The following is a 19997-nucleotide window of genomic DNA, read 5'->3' as shown; positions in this document are numbered from 1 at the left end:
CATGAGAGTCATAATAATGATAGAAGTGATGAAGGATTTAATAGGATTACAGATCCTGGGTTTTAAATATTTCTTTAAGGAAACAAAATGAAAAGCAGTTACTTACCCTATGGAAACTGCGATTCTTTAAGAAGTGCTGTCCACACATATCCCAGGTAAGCATGAACTCACATGAACAGGATTAAGTTCTCTGAAGGCAGTAATGTCCATCCAGGCTGTGCCTGTGAACCCTCCTAACTGCTGCCAGAAGTGGTGTAAGGCAAAGGGCTCCCAACCTGTGCCACGCGCGTCGTCGCACCACCTAATGTCATTTGCGGCAGCTCCCAGCACTGCTCTTCACTCAACGCCGTGGTGCAACGGCCATTATGTGCACCACTGCCATCGACGTGCTGCCTTGGGAAGTGGCAGCCTCCCTCTTCAGTGGCTGCTGTAGCCCTGCTGCTCCCAAACACACGCTCCTGTCTCGGGGTTTCAGGTGCTGGATGAGAAGGTTTGCTGTGGCTGATGAAAGGGAGCAGGGCCATGGGAGAGAAACATGTGGGAAAGAGTTGACATCCTAGCTGGGAGTGCAGTCTGAGAATGGGAAAGCTGAAACACAGGCTAGCATCCTGGTTTGGGAAGAAGGAGGATGAACACATGCAGCCCAAGGAAGCCAGGAGCTGCTGCTGCTCACAGTGGTAATGGAGCAAACTAAGTTCAGGATGCCCTGGTCACGCCTCTCTCAGGTTTGTCACCAGTAAAGCCTCCTTCAGAGCGAAGGACAAGAGATCGCTTGTGGTGCCTATATGAAGAATGTGCCTGGAAGAGCCACAATTACTGTAGCATAAGTAACCATTTTTCTTCTTTTCTGTATCAGGTGACTAATAGTCAGGTGACTAATTTTAAAGTACTGACAGAAGAAAGGTCCTCTGTCAGAGCAGTCACGGATGGCAGGGGGAGCTGAGTTGGAGGAAGCATCAGCAAGAGACAGTCAACATAGCCACTTAGTGTGACTCAGAAGAGCCAAAGTGACAGTCAGACAGCAGTCTGCTACAGAGCAGCACAACTGAACTACAAACCCACCATGTTTGCCCCTCAGCCAGCACTGTTAAAATTGTGCAAATGCCGCCAGAGCTCCTGAAGATCCCTGGGTTAAGACAACCAAAGGACCACCACTGAGCCTCCTCCTGCTTTCCATGTGCTGTGGGCTTACACACAAGCCTCTCACCCTTCCTGGATTATCAAGGATCAACATGCCTACTGCCCACTTGCACTGACCTCAGAGCAAGTGTTAGGTTTGACTGACTTTGTAGAAAAATGCTAGACTTTTCGCAGCAGAAGACTCATCTCAAAGTAGCTGCAGGTAGCATAAGGTCTAGCTGCCAACCTAGGACTTCCAGAGGACCCTCCTGTGGAGAATTAACTTTCAGTAAGGGAGCATCTCAGCTGGAGAAGTTGATCCCACCAATGTAAATAGTCAAGTAGGTAAGAAAAATCCATGCTTAACGAGCAAAGATGTTGAAGTATTGATGACTTTAGGGGTGCCTTTCTCCTTGTTGAATTAAGATCAGCCTTCTGACTGATGCCGGGGTCTACTTTACTGTTTGTTCTTGGCAGGCCATCTGATCCACATTTATTTGAACAGCATGTCGCTCTTTAAAGGAGACAGCCAGTGAAGCCTGTTCACCTTTGATACCCATGTTCAGGAGGAGAATTCTGTCTTTGGTAGGAAGATGCTGATTCTCTCCCATTTGTTTTTGGCTGGATGGGGCCGGAGGGGGAAGGGGGGCAACAAAGGGAGGTGGCCCGAGTTCTCCTATACCTGGAAGCTCAAGCTGAGGCATTGATGTCGGAGGACAACAAGGAGGAAGAATGGGCATTGCTGGGGTGAGACTGTTACCCAGAAGGTAGGTTTGACCAGGGAGCTGCCTAGGCCAGGAGCGGCTTATGCCTGCACTTTCACAAAATGATACTTCATTTAATTTTCTGCCTGTTTTATTGTGTGATTTGAAAGAGATTTGAACAGCAAGCAACATGTACACACGTTTCTCCCCTAAGCAATGAAGACACCTGGCACGACTGTCTATAAACACGGCACTGCCAAACAGCAGGAGGGACAGATCTCAACCCCCTGAGCCCTGCCTCCAGCCGCTGCGGCCTCTGGTACAGAAGACTGCGAGAAGAAAGCCAGCAGGTACGCTACCTGACAGCAGCTGGATTTTACAGCTTCTCTTCTCACACAAGCTGACCGAGAGATGTGAAAAGACAAAGGGGTCCATGCTGAGGCCATGGGGGGGTGAGATGGCATCAAGAAGTGGGTGATGCCACTTAGCCTTTTGCATTTTTGTAGAACAGGTATTGTAAATAACCATTCAAAGATGTAGGCGCTAGCCCTACCATACAGCAGTGTTTCATGTAAGGGGAGCACACACACATAGGCAAACTAATCACAAAAGAACAGATAGTTTGGAGGGTCTTTTAAATATATACGAGACTGTATTTATCTTATCTTGAACTTTGGAACTTCTCCTTATAGCAGGTAGCTGAGTTCAGAGAAATCCTTCTCCATGGGTTCAAGCTCCAGCCTATGGTATAGAGGGGTGGCCAAAGCAGCATGATAGGACAGCAGCGACAGCACGCGCAGGCTGCAGAAGACACAACCAAATCCAAGCGTGGAGCAGGAGAACTGCCCGTGAAAACTGCTGCAGGAAAATGGAATGATGTGGGCAAAACAGTGAAAATATCTATCCAGCAATCTTAGGTATAAACATAAGAACGACTTAGAGATCATGACAATTAAGATTTTACCCCTCAGGGAAACAGCCTAATACCTAGAACATAATGAATTAACATAAGCACTGAAACTAAAACCAGGCAACCATTGTAGTCTGCTGTTAGTGACAGCACATTATTAATATCTACTGTGTGCAGAACAATGACTATGCTGCAAAGAATATTATATAGAAGGCAGAAAAATACAAGAATTAAGATATTTCATCAATTCGAAACAAAGTCTTTGTTGTTTAGGTTTTTTTGTGGGTTTTTTTTGTTTGGTTGCTTTTTTTTAATACATCCACGAAACAGAGAAACTTACTGAAATTGCATAAGGTTGAGCAGGACATCCCCCCCTCAGGTCCTTTCAAACTAGTGTGAAATATGGCTAGGAAGGGGAACAAATGCACTAAAATGATTAAACACATTCCATCTGGGCAGTAAATACATAGATTCCATACATACATTTTATTAATTAATAAAGCAAGCATTTGGAGGAAAAAACCACTAGGTTGCTGTGGGACAGTATTTATATAGATCTGACTGTTAAATACAACTTTTTTTTCCATGATCATAAGACTATTTGCAATTCTTGAAAGCTGTATTACAGTCATGAAATTTGGACAACCAGCTTTTTAATTTTAGAAAATAACTCATTCTTATAATATGCTACACTAGAATGAGTATTACATAACCTTTTTCAGATTATAGAAGAAAAATTCTATCATGCCTGCCTTTTTTCTTTTTTTTTTTTCTTCTTAAGTTTCTGGAAAAGTAGAACATGATCTTACCAACATTTATTTTATCATGACCTAATAGTCTGCAATTTAAAGAAAAAAAACCCAAATCACAATACTATCCAGCATCTCTTTGTGGGCTTTCCATGTTTCAAATTACTTAGGTCCACTTTAAATCCTGAGAGCTCAGTTTTGGTTGCTAAATGTTCCAAACGATTCCTGATTATATACTAAATTAAAGGAAACAAGAACTGCCTAGAGTTAACCCATCTGATGATTGTGGTTTTATAGGCTTTTTAAGAATCTCTGTGGCACTGCATAGATGTTTTTCTAAAAACTTTGGAGAGGCTTGATACAAATAACATTGATACCATAATTACTGTTAGAATGTTTAAAACCTGCAGTAGTGCTTTCATGTATCACACACCCTACATGATTAATCTGCATCCATTTTTAAAGTGATGATGTTTCCGTGAAAGCAAACTTTAGTTACTACTTCACCTGCACATAGGACCATGTCATTTTTATAATAAACCCTAATCCAAAGCAAATCGTGTATCTGTACAAGTAAACACAAACACACATCCTAAAGGTGCCTATGAGATTATACACTAATACAATCAGGAATTAGTTGATGTTCATAAGGAACATTATTTTCCTTTGTCCCAAGACATCTTAAAATGAGACTAGGTGTGCGGGCTAGATTAACAGTACATCTAGGCCAGTATTCTGCCTCCAGTAATAGCCAAAAGTACATAACAGGTCACTAATGTGTGAGATTTCTCTTCTGACTTCCAACTACTTTGATGTCAGGGACTTCCTGAACTGTATGTGGTTTCTGTTAGTTTAGCAACTTCAGCACATCACCCTTCCAAGCAACAGTCCATGCTCCCCCCGGAAACCGTATCAGTTTCTAATATCTACAGCACACTTTTGAAAAGTCGTCCCACAGGTGTCTCTGCTACCAATTTTATGGAGAACTTCCTTCTGAAGGCTCTGAACCTGCCTTCCCTCCTAACTGTGTATGTTCTTGCTTTGAAAGGCAGTGGTTAGCCTGCCTCTTCCTTCCTCTGTGGATCTCCATGACATTGCCCTCAATTCATTCCTTTCCCAGACCAAAGTCCCAGTTTACAGAAGCGTTCTTCATATGGAAGCCACCCCGTGCAGCTCATCATCCTTGCTGACCTTCTCTTAAGCCTCTTCCAATTTTAATAAATCCTTTCTGAGATGAAGGCTTCAGAAGTGCACACAGCACTCAGGAAGCAACTAGACCAGGCGTTCTTGCAATGACATTCTCAATTTTATTCTATATTTCTTTCCCCTAACATTTGGGTTGTGTTTTGGTGACAAATGAGCTGATGATCTCACAGAATCACCAATCGCAATCCCCATATCTTACTCCTCAGTGGTAATACTCAGCTCAAACTCATAAGCTTAGATATAATCAGGATTGTTCTGCCCTGTGCTCCTCAGTTATCCTCATTTATCTACACTGAATTTCATCGCCAATTTTGCTGCACAGTCCATAACACTTTGATGTCCTTCTACTGTTCTCCACAGCTGTCTCTCTTCATAGCAAACTTGCTCACCCAATTGCTCATCCCCTTACTGATACCATTTACGATGTGTTGAACAGTACAGATCTCTCTGGAACGTAACTGGAACCCTCTTTTAATTGAGAATTGACCTTCTGCCTTTCAATCCTACCTTTTAATCTGCCATTTACTTGTGCAAAGACTTTCCCCCTTACAGTATGGCTCCTTAGTTTCCTTAAAAAGCCTTTCTGATAAAGTTCACTTTGATTTTTGAACCAGAACATCTTTAATTCTTGCTGATGCCTCCAAAGAAATCCAACTCCTAAGACAGGATTCTCTTACAAATGCTGCTTTGACTCTTTCCAAATAATCATACTACCCAGGTGGCCACAAATTCTGTGCTTTATTATAGCATCTACCAAAACTGCCTGGTACAGATTTCAGGTTTGCCTGGTACAGTCCTGCCTGGCCCAGACCACCCCTGAAACGGTAATTTTACATACTTACATTTCAGAAGATTTTTCTAACCTGAATACCTTAGGATGTACCATTTAAACAACATAGTAAGATTGCAGAGCACAACTAGATAGGATAGGATGTTACAAGGTTTACTTTTTGAGACAGAGTCATCTAACTTGAATCGTAATGCAAGATGTTTTTAACAGTTTCAGTAATCGGTCAAGTAAGAGGGTTTCTGGTGCTCTGGTCTGCTAAGTGGAAATCACAATGACATTGGAGAACTCATGATAAACTTCACTCACATGTATCACCACAGAACACAATCCTGTGCAGCTAGTGATTTCTGCTTGGTCAGACAGAGATGGTCTGAACTGAACAGCACAGAAAAAAGCAGCCACCAGGCACTCCACTTTGTGCTGTGCTCCTCATTTAAGCTGAAAAAGTAAATCTTACCAAAGAGCTCAGTAATTTCACTTGAGGGTCTGCTAGACAGACAGCACAAAGGAATGAGCTGTGCTGGAGAAATTAACAGGGTGCCAGAAGGCAGGGACAGGTTTTAAATAGCAAAGTCTGTAAAATAAGCATGGACTGTAAGTCAGAAAACATGGGACTACAATAATCCAAGCAGTAATTCATTGTTTGGGCTCGGAAAAATCCTCTACCCTACCTCAATTTTTGTCTGCTGTTTAAAAAAAAAAAAAGAAAAAATAAAAAGGGTAACACTTATCCATTTAGTTAACATAAGCTCAAAGAAGAGGGGCAAGGCGGTGGTATTTGAAAGAATCGCAATACCACACAGAAGCTGAAAGGACTGTACTAGGACAAGACCTTTCACAGGAGTTAGATTTCCCTCGTGAGGTCAGGTTAGGTGGTTGGGAATCTCACATTTGGGACAAAAAGACAACTCGTGAAGGACAGAAATAAAGTAACTGAGAGAAATGTTAGTCTCCTCTGAACATACACCGCTTCCTGGGTATAGGGGGTAACTATGCAGCAGTCCAAAGAACGTAGCGGAAGCCCAGTCCTGCCCTGAATCACAGCGCCTGAACAACATTGCCTGGGGGCAAAAGCTGCGACAGGGTTCAGCGTTTTTTCACCACCTTGGATTCTCATATGATTTATTGGAGCTACTCCAATTAAAAAGCTGATCCTGGTTGTCCCTTCTCCTCTGCCTCTTATCCCAGCCCCCAAAGAAAGGCAACAAGAAAGAGTGTCCCGTTTCCAAGCAGCTGCTAATCTTCCAATACACCCTACACTTGAGGAACTGCTGTTCTATCTGAAAAAGAAATACTTCATAGACTATTGTAACTTTACATTGAAGTAAATGGCCTTTGCTACCACTGTGATGCTGGATGATTGTATCAATGACCTTATGAGCTAACACACAAAAGCCTTAGGAAAGAATAACTAAAGATGCAGAATACTTGGGGTAATACCAAAGCAAATCCCTCTTCGAGGCTGTAGTCAGTGAGCCTTTCAGAACCTGCACAGGTATTTCTGGCTCTCTTCATGTACCAGCTTTGACTATGCAATGATGTTAGCATACACCTAAACAGGTTACTCTGACTGGAGTGACTTCACAGAGTGTTTGCATGCCGTTTTGCTGTGAGAGCATCCTTGCTAATGAGGTAAGTACATAGCTCTGCATTTGTTCCCATCTCCCATTCGGCACGTTGAGTGGTTTATTTACAGTGCTCTGCTTCAATTTGTCATGCAACGCATTTTGGGATGCACATCTGAATCTGTAAGAATTTTGACATTTGAAGCCAGATTAATGAACAGTTAAAAGCAGTCATGCACAATTTAGAGCTACACAACTGAACATAGCAGAGGGAGATGAAGCCAGGCAGTTAGTATCCAGAACAGTCACCGGGAGTACAGTTTTTGGATTCAGGTGATCCTGAACTACCGGATTCAGTTTCAGGCAGCAAAGGCAGAACCTGCCAGAAGCCCACACAGGTTCTGCCCTGGAACTACACCAACAGAAAACCAACCTGGGAGCTCCTGTCAGCCTGATGAAATGTCATAACGATACAGTCACCAAGCAACTTTCCCATTAAATGACAAGGTAACCAGCTTGTTATTGGCAGGGCAAGCAAGTCAGGAAGGATGACAGTAGCATGAGGAGGTTTCTCCACGTCATATCAATGCACAGGAAGTCACAGATAGATTTGAAGGGATAGGGTTCCCTACTGGCACAGAAGCTGTTGTCCTACTCTACCCCAGCTCCACCTCCCAAACACACAGGCTTAAGACTTTATCAACATGATGGCATATTCCTTCACAGTCCTGCTGGACACAGTTTATCACAGTAAGCATTCACCAACACTAATAATGGGTGGTCTATGATGAAAGACCTGTGGCCTGCAAGGTAATTTTTCTACTCCACAGTCCAAGACACCAGGACTTTTTAGAGCTCTCCTCTCAACAGCGACTTAGTAGACTCTGCTTCCCTAATTTCCAAGCCTATATCAAGTGATGGGAGAAAAACACATGCAAGACTTTGCCTTGCACAGCTGCAGACTGCCAGTGGGGCAGGCTTCCAGAAAGGTGGAAGAAAGATGGTGACAAAAAAGATGGAATAAAAATAGTCTTGTGACTGTATGGTATGCATCGTTTCATACATGCTATGGGAAAAAAACCCTGGAGGGCAGATGGAAACATGAAATGGAGATGGTTTTCTGAGTCCCAGAGAACGTATTCCTCTAAAGTGCTCTCCAGCAAGATGCTGGAGCTCCTTTCATGCTATGGGAAAGTAGCAGTAGGCTAGCAAAAAAATTGCAATCAAAAAGGTATGTTTTAGTTTAATTTTATTTTTTAAAAGTTTTGAAGAGATGAGTTTAACAATAGTTGTGTGTTCAATTAATTTTTCAGACAGGTGTTTAAAAAAATGGATTTATTTACTGATTCAGCTGATGGTGCTTTTTCAATGAAAATTAATGACCTTAAAAACAGAGTAGGTCATGTAAGGAGTGCTCCTCTAGATGATGTACACAAGATCCTGAATACTGTCAGGAAACATTTCTAATTAGCTCAATTGACATAGTAGTCTCAATATGGAACATCTTCTATGTTTTGCAGGGGGCTGGAGGTAAAGTGCTTGACCAGTGTTTTGTTACAACTGTTTACGTTTAGCACCTTTGTATTGCCTGTTTCTTGTCCCCTTCCAGAATCGCATAATCCATTTCAATCTTCTGGGAGTTCTCCAGGAAACCCTCCTTTCACCACTCTGCCTTTGCAACCTCCTGCTGAGCTGAGCTGACAATTTCAAGGTTCAGATCCACCTTTCGTTTATCTTCTGAAATCTGATGGCTATCTTTTAGCTAATAATTCCCCTCTTCATATGGGCTGCAGCTTTTTTATGTGCTAAGAGAAATCAGAAAAAATAAAGATGTTACTAGTCACCCCACTCATTACAAACTCTATTTTAATACTGGTAACTAGTTTCTTCCCTCATGACCACATTCAAATTCTTTTCCCCCAACTTTTCTTTTCACCGTGTTCCCTTCAAAACTGCAAGATGCCTTCCAAATTACTTCCACATACTACATATGCTGTTGTAGGTTTTTCTGGGACATACGTAATGGGGTAAGTTGGTTGCTATTGTTTCAAAACTTGAAATGGTCAGACACTGTTGGATAGGCATTTGAGTATAAAGGGTTCTGCTTTTGGTTTTTGTTTTGTTTTTTTAAGAAAAAGCCAGTAGGCATTACATTTGTAACTGCACACATGTGCAACTAGCTGTCCTTATGCTGAAGGATATTACTCCCTAGCAAAGTCCTGGGAGACTCAAGGGCCTCATTCAAAAAGACAGCAGGCAAACTGTGATAATACATTGCAAGGCTACCTATCAACAAGCTTCATCCAGGAGTGCTAAAGGAACGTTTCCAGAAAGTAAGAAAGAAAGAAAGAAAGAAACCGAAACAAAACCCCAACACCTCCTTTACCTGCAATGCTTGTGTCAAACCTCACACACACACTCTTTTCACTCTTTTTATGGCTCCTACAAATTATTGCAAAATACACTGCAAAGTTAAGAACATTCTGTAGCAGTTGTTAGATATACACAAGCTCACTCTAGTAAATAAAAGGTTTAGAACAACAATGCAGTTCCAAATTCCTTGTGTACTTCACCCTCGACGAAGATTGAGCACACTAATGAAACTCCGTGACAGCACGGCTTTATATTTGAGACTGCATTAAGATTTATAAACACTCTGAGCATGACTAAGGTCTGGAGCAGGGGGGCAGCATAACCAAAGCTGGGGAAGGCTGTGATTAGCGAGGAGGAAATGAGAGGAGATCAAATCAGCTGAGAAAGGAGGCAGAAAAGTACAACTCGTGTTTGGGACTTGGCAAAGCAAAGAAATAGATGAAAACTGCAAAAGCATCAAAAAGGGTGATCAAGAGCTCTTGTATTTGTGGAGTCAGGTACTGGAGAAAGTAGGGAGTCCTGAGTCAGCAGCACAGATGTGACAGATGACACTGACTGGAAGGCAAACCAACACTTGTTAAAGTGAAGGACATGTCGCACAAGCAGGGGTGTAGTCAGCAGCAGGAGGAAACATGGAGTCCCATGTAACACCATCTGTCCCCTACACCTGTGCGTCCCTCCAGCCTTCAAACTCTCTCCCCTTGCACCCACGTGAGGAACCAAGCTCTGGGGAGCATGGAAGTGAGTTGTGCCATGGCTACCGCTCAGGCTGGGATGGGCGTGCTCCTTGACATGTCTAGCTGGGCTGGGCTGCTCCATGCCTTCCCCACAGCCCCAGGGCTCCCCAAGGCAGGCAGGGAGCAGGCAGCGTGCTCCGTGGTGTCATCCGAACCAAGAGCAGGGTCACCTCTCCCCTCCTACAGATCTCCAGGCTCCCCAAACAGGGCAAGGTAGCTACAGGACAGAGTTGCAAAGACCTGGGCAGTGAAGACAACTCGATGTCACTCCTCATGGGATGGATCTTTTACACAGAGGGTAGAAAGCGCAGAGGACAAGGGGAAGGAGAAGACATGGAGGTATGAGGGAACTGATACAGTAAAGTTTTCGAGAAGTCCTTCAGTACAGCAGGACTGATAACTAGGCAAGGGTAGCTGTGTGAAGACTGAACAGAATTTGCCAGATTTGACATGCAAAATTTTGGGGTAGGGGATACCACCAGTAAAGACCGTTGCTCTGGGTGAGAGGGTAAGAGAAACGAAGGGATGTAGGGACAGTAGCTGGAGTGCAGAAGTTTGGAGGTGGCCAGTGAGTGACAGTGCATCTGTGTGGATGAGGAGCCCCCAGCAAATAAATAAAACAAGAGTCTGATCTAAATTTGAGAAGGGCTAAGTTAAATGGCAAGGGGAAGGCTGCTACCTGAGCCAGAGAGCTCCACTCCAGAAGAAGTTGTTTAAACCCTCCTGTGAAGTTATTGTGCAATTGGGCATGCAATACTTACTGGATTGGTTTCCTCCTCCAGCCTCTGCAGGATCCTGTAGCCGTTTCTTGGGTATTGTTCACGTCTGATGAGTCACAGTGCTTGCAGCAGGCCCAGGCCCAGCTGGACACTATGGCATAGGTGAGGCTACTGACCTTTGTTTGCTGGGTTTTTACCCGGTTACCTCTGGCCTCTGCTGTGGCACTGTGCACCATTCGGGGGGGAAAAATAAATCACTCCTGGATTCGGTGGCAATGTCACTTGCAAAACCACAGCCCAGAGCACGTACAATCAAGCATCCCGTTGTGTTTCTTTGTCTTCTGCTACATCCCTTGTAGTCCTTTGTGTTGATTCATCCCCGAGGCCAGATCCAGGTGTGCTCTCTTGCTTACGCTTACGTAGGCAGTGACCTGTACCTGTCCATCCCATAACGATTCGGATATGAGTACGGTCAGACATATATGAACCGGAGGCCACCAGAGCCTTAGCAGACTCTTCAAAACTGATCAGTCGTTAACAACCAACTTGCTTACAACCCCCCCACCACAAAGAGCAGCACTCTTGGCTACCTGCCAACGCATATGGAGCATTTACCTCCAGTCAGGATGATCCTGGAGTAAAGAAGGACATGGGTAGTGAGCCAGGTGGGAAGAAATGCAAACTCCAGCACATTCTAAGCAATTAACCCAAAGAAACCTTAGAGTGAAAACTAACACACCGCAACAAGCATTTACTGCATTTACTACAGTAAGTAGTCCTTTTTGATATAACTTAAGTTCAGCCTGGACACATGATGCTGTAAGAGGAACTGAAGTGTGTTCAAGGTAACATCCTACTGTGGACTAAGCCATAGTAAATTGGTTTTGTTAATTATTTCCCAGTGATCAACAGCCTAGACATTCTTTCTCACTACCTCCATTTTAAGGTTTACAAAGGGACAATTTTACCCATTAACTGCTTGAGTGAATCCTATGTTTCCATACTTAGAAAAGCAAAACAGAAGTAAAAAAAGAAAATGCAGTAAATTTTGCATGCAGTTTCTGTTTGTTAGGACAATTCTTTTGTTCAACGTACATGAAGAATATCATGCAGAAGGTAAAAAAAAACCCAACAGATTATTCTTCATCCTCTGCCTTTAAAACACTACTCTAATAGATAACACAAATGGGTTTGAGCAACTGTAGTAACTGTTTTCAAGCATATCTTCTCTAAGCCACTGAGATGCCAAAGGAACAGGTCAGGTGGACACACACTTCAGATCTGCTAAGTCCTCGTCCCATCTCTCTCACATACCCCCTCTGCAATTTTGAGCAAAAGCAGTTCATATCTACTGCATATGAGCTAGTGCATTTTTATCAGCCTCCAATCCTTGCTTAAACAAACACAATCACTTAACTAAATCCAGCCTACCTCTCTGTCAAGTATGCCCTGACCATCCCTAGTTTCTAACGTGCAGCCCAAGCCACTTGCTCTTGCGAGGGTTGTCCACCCTCTGTTAGTAATCACAGCGCCACACTCCTCCTTCAAAGCTTTCACTGCACTAATGGCAAAACCTGAGGAATCACTTCAGCTCCTAGCTGCAAAAGCCTGTAGGTCACTGTGCACTGTGAATCAAGTGTTCGAGCTTTCTATGAGATACACAGGCTGTTCTTATTTACAAAGGTCTGGATGTTAAGAAGACACCACTACAAACAGAAGGAGTATTTATTTACAGATATCATTTACAGATATCATTAGCAATTTACAAGAAAATACAATAAACAGGTCACATATGAACAGCTGAAGCACTGAGAGGCTAACTGGATATTTCAGCTATCTTAATTAACTTCAGTATTGCATCAAATACTCTAAGAGAGCGACAGATCACTAATGCCAAGTTAGTCATTTTCAGTAACAGTTCTCATGGAATTTTTTCCTTCTAAATAATCAAAACAATTGGTCATTGGACCTTATAAGGAAAAGTGCCATACCAAACGGAATTTCCTAAAATACAGCTGGTTTAACTTCATGGTTCCCTCCAGCATATCTGCAGCACCTGAATTTTGGAGCTGCATTTTTATGTGTGTGTTTTTCTTTTTTAAAACAAGACAACAAGTTAAAACTATTAAAATAATTAGCAGTAGAGTAACTCGCTCCGATGGTTTCATCTGTTCTTACGACAGTGAGAGATATTCAATTAAACCACAGCATAGTGAATTTTAAACTAATAAACACCAATACTTTATTTTTAACAGCAAAGTATTAGTCTGTGAGATTTACTGCCAGAAGGTAGCACACAGTTACGCAGACAAGACTGACAGAGATAACTGGATCATCCAAAATTATAACACAATTTCAGGAGGGCTTCAGAAAAAGTAATACCAACCCTCTTTTTTCAGGACAAAATCCAAACCAGCAGTGAGTTAAGTAAGAGAGGATCTTCTCCTCTGTATCATATGGTTATACCACCCCTTGAAGAATCTGATAGCAGCTAATATCAAGACAAAATACAGGACTAGACAGAACAGTAGTCAGAATTCCTGTGTCATATCAGATCTAGAGAGGATAACACTTTTGTGAACTCCAAACAGCAGCCTCCCATCTCTCCAGAGCATCTTTTGAAACATGCAGTTGAGCTTGCCTAAAGAATAGCAGTGTATATGTTTTAAGACCTCAGGCATTGGGATACCTGCCAAGTCACAACAAATATGTATACATAATCTAATCTACTTAAATTTTGAGTGGAAACTCTGTGCCCTTTAGATATATCCCTCAAGGCTACGAATAGCATACTTGTTGGACAGGATGAAGTTTCCCTGTGTAAGTAATAACCCAGCTCTCCTGGCATCTAACCACGCCTCCCCACTTCTTCCAAAACCAAAGATCAGGGTGGGAGGAGTGATGGGGATGAACGTGAGACGGTGAGGAGAAAGGGGCAAAAGAGGAGTAAGGAAGAGGAAACAGAGACAAATTATAGGTGGATTAGGAACAACACGGCTCTCTGAAGAGAGCCAGCAATCTCTTCCCCACACCTCCCCCTTTATCTGGCAGGTGACAAGTTGGTAAAAAAATCCCCCAAATGGAGAATTCCGTGAAAGGTAGAAGGGGGCCTAAAAAATGAAGCAAAGAAGAGGCAAAGCAGCAGTGTTAACAAATTGCAAGGCAATGCTCCAACAGATTTGAATACAGAGAGGATTATTCACAGCTTTGGTATGGTCACCTTTTCTTAGGAAAAAGTGGATAGAAAGAAAGCCAATGAAATCCTTGGGAGCCTGTATGGGCTTCTACAGCTAAAAATAAAATTAACAAAGCAAAAATCAAAACAGTTTAGAATACACACAAAAGCAAATAAACAGGGGCATATTTTGACAGCAAAAAGCAGTAGTTAAATAACTGTGTTGTCTTCTAAAATGAGGGAATATTACTATTTTTCTTTAAAAGCAGGTGACTGTTGGGTTTGAAATTTCATATCGCGCTTGTTTCTATGACCTATGAACCTTCTGTTAAGAAAAGCTAAACAACTGGATAAATTTTAATAACAGATCTTTGCATTTGGATTCTAGAAGAAAAATTTCGCTGGCAGCCTTACTTCCTACCACTAACCAATCTCTTAAAAATATAATATCTACTAATCCTTTAGAACACTTGATCTAATTGCACACAATAATGGGCAGACTTATCTGAAGCATATCTAGTGTGGTCTACACTACTTGTTTTAGCAGGATTTTTTTTTCCTTCTAACTGATAATGTTACAACTACAAATTTCAAACCGCAACTGCCTTGCTTACCCAAATCTGAGTACCAGAGGGCAAGCAATGGAGATGTATAGACTCGTGCCCATACTATCAGTGTTTGTAATTGCACGAACGAGCAGTCTTTAAGAAAAAAGAAATACTTGTGAACACAAAGCATGGATTCATGACCAGCTAACGCCAGGTAATATAGGCTGATAGCACAGCACCCACACAAGCTTTCTACAATTAAGAACACATGAGAAAGTAACACACACAAACTTGGCTGTAGAAATTACATTTCTTTCCTGCCTCCTATCACATCGCAGAAATCTGCCAGGCTAAAGAAAGGTATGCATCCCCTTCTGCAGAGAGAGCTGGAAGCTCATCTTACTAAACCACACTTGTTACATATTATCGACCACACACAATACACTTATTTCTGAGCTGTAGCAGCCATAATCTTCCATCCCTCTCTCCAAACATACCACTCTTCCAGTCCCACCATTTAGCGCAAGTTGCCACCATGACTAGTGCTGGGTGGAAATGTCTGCTAAAGGGTCGGGTACAAAATGGTCAAAAAGAATTAGGGTTATACGAAAGAACAGCTAAGAAAAATGATGCAATGCTACCAGAACAGGTACATCAGCTTGATGTCCCTTTCTGATATCATTTGTTTCCTTACCAAAGCAGGAGGGTGCTTTCAGAGGAGCCTGTATCCCAAGTGGGAACATGAGAACATGCCAGACATCTGTGTTTGAGTCTCATTGTTACCATAGTTGTCACCAAAACTTTAAGGTTTGTACCCTAAAGGCTGTACTTGCAAAGACAAGGGCTGATACTTCCCTTGAATTCCAGGGCCACAGAAACCAGCACTAGGAGACATCATCTTTTTTTTTTTTTCTTTTCTCTTTTCTTTTTAAAAAAACCAAAACAACACAAAAGAAAATACTGAAGAATCACTCAGCATGGATATAGCTATGGTACAGATAATTGCTGCCAGTTAACCTCAAGGCCTGATCCCTCATCAGATTTGATAGCTGCCTTGGCAAGTAGCTTCAGCAGTTACCTTCTCATCTCTGGACCCAATCCCAAAAGCAAAGCATCTATCTCCAGAATTAGGTAACTCCGCCTCAGCAACAACCTCGTTTACTGGGTCAACCACAGGCAGAGGCAACCATGCCCAGCCAACACCTGAAGGTGGCCGGACACAAGCCACCTCCTTGCTGGAGGTCAGGCTGTGCAGCAAAAGCAGTGCCAGGCTCAAGCGCTGATGAGCAATTCGGAGGCAGAGGGGTAACAGCTCTGGCACAGCACCTTGGCTAACGCTTTGGGATTGGAGATGGACACATCTGTCCAGCTGTCACGCTGAACAGAGCACAGGACAGCACTCTGTCAGCCTGTCCAGAGGTTAGTTATTTTGAGGGTGCCTCCATACTAAAACAATTCAAAGTATGGTGCTTCCTCCCTGTCCTTCTTGCACTGGTGCTCGTCTGGCTGCACAGTGTACCAGGTCAGAGAGCTAAAATAGTCAAATTAACCCTAGAGAGCTAAAATGATCAAATTAACCCTACAGAAAAAATGCACACTGTTTCTGTGCAGTCTGTCTTTGTCATGGCTTAGCACCAGCACAAGAGGAGGCAGAGAAGAGTCATCTCAGGTAGAGGTACAAGCAGGTTGGGATTCCCGCAGCTGTAGCCCAAACTGCAAATCACCGAGAAACCGCACCCACAGATCCCTACAGTCTCTTGGCACTAACCAGATTGCGCAGCAGTTCAGAGTCAGGAGCAGCAGAAATTTCAGCACCCTGCTAAACAAGAGGATTTAGCACCACCTCTGTCTCGCAGACCCAATGCCCAAGAGGGCGACAAGGGGTACCAACCTGGCAGAACTGATTGAGCGCAAAACACTAACGGAGTATCATGGCACTGCGAAATGCCCTCACCTTAGCAGGGGTGACAAGAGCTACTAAATTACTAAGTTCATATTATTGGCAGTGCATATATTTCCTTGAATAAACTTGGTCAGAACTAAGTCTGCCAAACATCTACAATCACAACAGAGAGAAGCACTGGGCAACTGTTGCAACTCGCTATTCCCACTACAGTGAAAATAAGGTAGAAGTTTACAGTCCTCTGCACCAGAGATGGCTACCAACCACAGAGACCAACACAGGCAGGGGCTTCTGAAAGGTGAATTTTAAAAAGTATCTGCTGTACTTATATAATGTTACCATTCATATTGAAATACTGTCTTCTGATTTAACAGGAAGCAAGGCTGCCATGTGATGAGATGGAAGAGTCTCAGAACAGCATAAAATCCAAATAAACACTTTGTCTCATTTCAATATCTAGGAAAGGTGGAGAAAAGTTATCTGGACATACAATTCATGATGATAGCATGGCCTCTTGCTTGGAGCATGTTTTCAAAGAAAGAATGAAAACATGAAGGCAAAGAGAAAATCAAATAAAATGTAACACGATTTTTAAAAGTTGAACCACGTCAAACATCCAACTTTTCTTCAACATGACAAAATAGTCTTTATACAAAAGAAGCACAACAGTTCTAGTCTCATTCAGTAAGAAATCTGATATACTACCACCTGAGCAGTAGTTTTTTGAGCTGAGAAGAGAGGGGTTAGTTCAAGAATAGTATGGCAGGAAAAGCAGCAGATCAAGAGGAGATGACAACAGATTTCTTTCTGAAAGGTGGAAGGATGTTATTTATGGACTTCTGCCAAGACTGGTCTTCAGTCTTTTCTGATTCAACATTTTCATTTAGAATTTTTTATGCCTTTAAGTAAGCATTACCAAAATGCATAGAAAATACAAAACTAGGAGGTATCAGAAGTACAGTGCAGACTGAAACAACACACAAGACAAACTGCAACAAATCTTAAGGACAGCGCGACAGAAACAGGATGAAAATTAACAACAAAGGACAGAGTAACGCATTTAGAGTCTAGTGGTTTCTGCTGAAAAGTGACGAATCATTAGTTGGAAGTAGCAGAGAAGGAAAAAGTTAGTGTATAGCTATCCTATAAGCATCTAGTAAAAGTCACTAAAGAGACCTGGTTCAGAAGAAAGAAAATATAATGATTCAAAAAAGCAGTTGTTTTTCCAGTGCAGAAAGGGACAAACAGATACCATTATAGCAGCCTACCAAGACCTTGCTGGGAACACCATGTGTTAATCTGGTAATATATATTCACAAAAAATTTATTTGGGATAGCACAAGAAAATATCTTACAAAAAAAAAAAAGTGACAAAAGGTCTTAATAAGTATACCAATGAGACAATCAGCAGGGCTGTCATAAAAAACAAGTGTAAGCTTATCAAAAGTAAGTTTAGGCTGGAAATTAAAAGGGTTCCTAGGCAACAAAACACTGGCTTTAAATTTACATGTCAGAGGATAGAGATGTGAATAAAGATAAAAATGTAACTAGTTCGCAAATAGATCTACATAGGTTCACAGAGACAGACATGGTTTCTGTGACAGCAAGGCATTTGGTTCAGCCAGAGTGATTTGTTCCAGTTCTGGGTCCCTGAATACTCATCGGAAGACAATGATGGTCCTAGCAGGTCAGGGCAGAAGCCCATCCTTGCTCCAGTAACAGCCCACAGCAGATCACGAGGAGGGCAGGCCTGTAGTATTTTGGGGAAGTATTACCATTTGTGATTTAGGGACTTCCTGAGCTAGATAGATTTAATAGCCCCCTTTTCTGCCTGTGTAAGCTTTTTTACTCACGACATCCCATGGCAAGGAGTTCCACAGCTTAATTTCACACTTTATTAACAACTGCTTTCTCTTAGTTTGCTCTGAACCATCTCCCACTACTCCTCTTAGCTAACGATTTTGCTCCTCCTTCATCCCATCTATGCCACTCATGATTCCTTTATGATCTTCTGACTTTGATATGAAACCTCTGTTGTATCCTCTCTTACCAGGCTGAAAAGTCTAAGCCTACTTCAGCCTTCCTTGCACGGAAGCTGTTTCACTACCTTTTACATATTCACCACCTTGTCCGGTATTTTCACCATTCTACATATATCTTTTGTACAGTACTCAGGAGACAGACACACCACAGATTGCTGCCAGTTTTATTTCTTTCCTAACAATTAATTCCCAATGTCCACCGAAGTACTACAGTAAGCTTGATGTCTACATCAGGCAAGTTCGCACAAACGTGAGTAACACCAGGGGGCCGGGGGGTGGGTGGTGGTGGGAGGACACATGAATAATACAACGTATTGGTGAAGAGGCAGCACAACTTTTGGAAAATGAAATCAAGCTCTATGAAGCAAATGCACTTCTCTAAAGAAATCAATAAACATGTAGATAAGGGAGATGCAACTGAATGGCATGCAGGTATGCCTGCACTGAAGTGGTTAGAGACTGAGAGACGAAGCTGAGCAGCCTGGTAGTTACTGCCTCTTCCAATAAAAGAGCCAGAGATGTGAAATAAAATTATGAGGACACAGTCTCAAGAAGGAAATGCACCTGTTCTTCACACATTTCTGCTGTGGAACTCATTGCAACAGGGTGTTTAGACACTTAAGAGTTTACAAAGGCTCAAGAGGTCACAGGAAAAAGTTCATGGAAAGAGTCCAGTAAGGGTTAGTAAATACAAACCCACCATGTCTGGCTCAGGAAGCCTTTGACAAGCAAATTATTGAAGATGAGGAGAATACTCTGAGAAAGCTATCCCTACACGCTTGCCCTGCTCCTGTGCCTTTCACACCTTTGCTTTTGCCACTCTCAGAAACAGAATACTGGGCTTTGATATGCACGCAAGTGTAATTATTCTTACTAAATAAAGTGCAAACAGAATTTGATCAGCATTTATCAGATTGATTAAAAGTAGTGTTTGTCATCTCAGGCCTTGATTGGGCTCATAAGACCTGTGATAACAGTTCTCTAACAACTCTTGATTTGAAAGCAGGGCAATTCCTCTATTAATTTACACAAGAACTGACACTGCTGTCAGTAGGTACACATGCTAACTCAAATCCAGCATATTTTACTATTGGCAGAATGAGTAGGATCACATTTCACCATGCTGCCAAACACTTGCCATTATAAGACAAACTCCTCTACATAAGACAACTTATGACTTTGCCAAACTGCCATTGTTTGGGCTGAAATTTTACAAGTGAGTGTCTGCTTCAGTGTTTTGTTTCTTCCCTTTTTATTCATTCAAAACAGTACAGCCATTTAAAAAAAAATAAAGGTTAATTTAAAAAAGTTTTGTCTGTGTCAAAAGTTTCTGGCAGACTTTCCCCACTTTTCTTTTTCCTAGACTTTTGAACCCCTCTCCTTTGGGATGGAGACTTGCAATTAGACAGGGATAGTGGTAGAGCTGTCATTTCTGTGAACTCAAATTTGGCCAATTT

General features: G+C 42.3%; 1 protein-coding gene across 9 annotated transcripts in view; it reads right to left on the bottom strand.

Moving 5' to 3' along the window:
* Nucleotides 1–19997, bottom strand: part of PLAG1 (PLAG1 zinc finger) — a 52408-nt gene that overhangs the window by 13942 nt on the left and 18469 nt on the right. Inside the window, exons 2-4 of one of the 9 annotated variants that reach the window (XM_054816464.1) lie at nucleotides 10915–11309; nucleotides 8621–8848; nucleotides 107–7224 (exon numbers count right to left, since the gene is read on the bottom strand). The exons of 3 other annotated variants lie outside the window; for them this stretch is intronic. The gene's annotated coding sequence lies outside the window, so the exon portion shown is untranslated. The remainder of the gene's footprint in view (nucleotides 1–106; nucleotides 7225–8620; nucleotides 8849–10914; nucleotides 11310–19997) is intronic. 5 more of the 9 variants (XM_054816467.1, XM_054816465.1, XM_054816466.1 and 2 more) reach the window with 5 other exon arrangements.

Source organism: Grus americana, chromosome 2 (genome assembly GCF_028858705.1).
Source record: "Grus americana isolate bGruAme1 chromosome 2, bGruAme1.mat, whole genome shotgun sequence".
Classification (NCBI taxonomy): Eukaryota; Metazoa; Chordata; class Aves; order Gruiformes; family Gruidae; genus Grus; species Grus americana.
The sequence above is the reverse complement of the archived record's forward strand: the minus strand, read 5'-3'. Positions and strand labels throughout refer to the sequence as shown.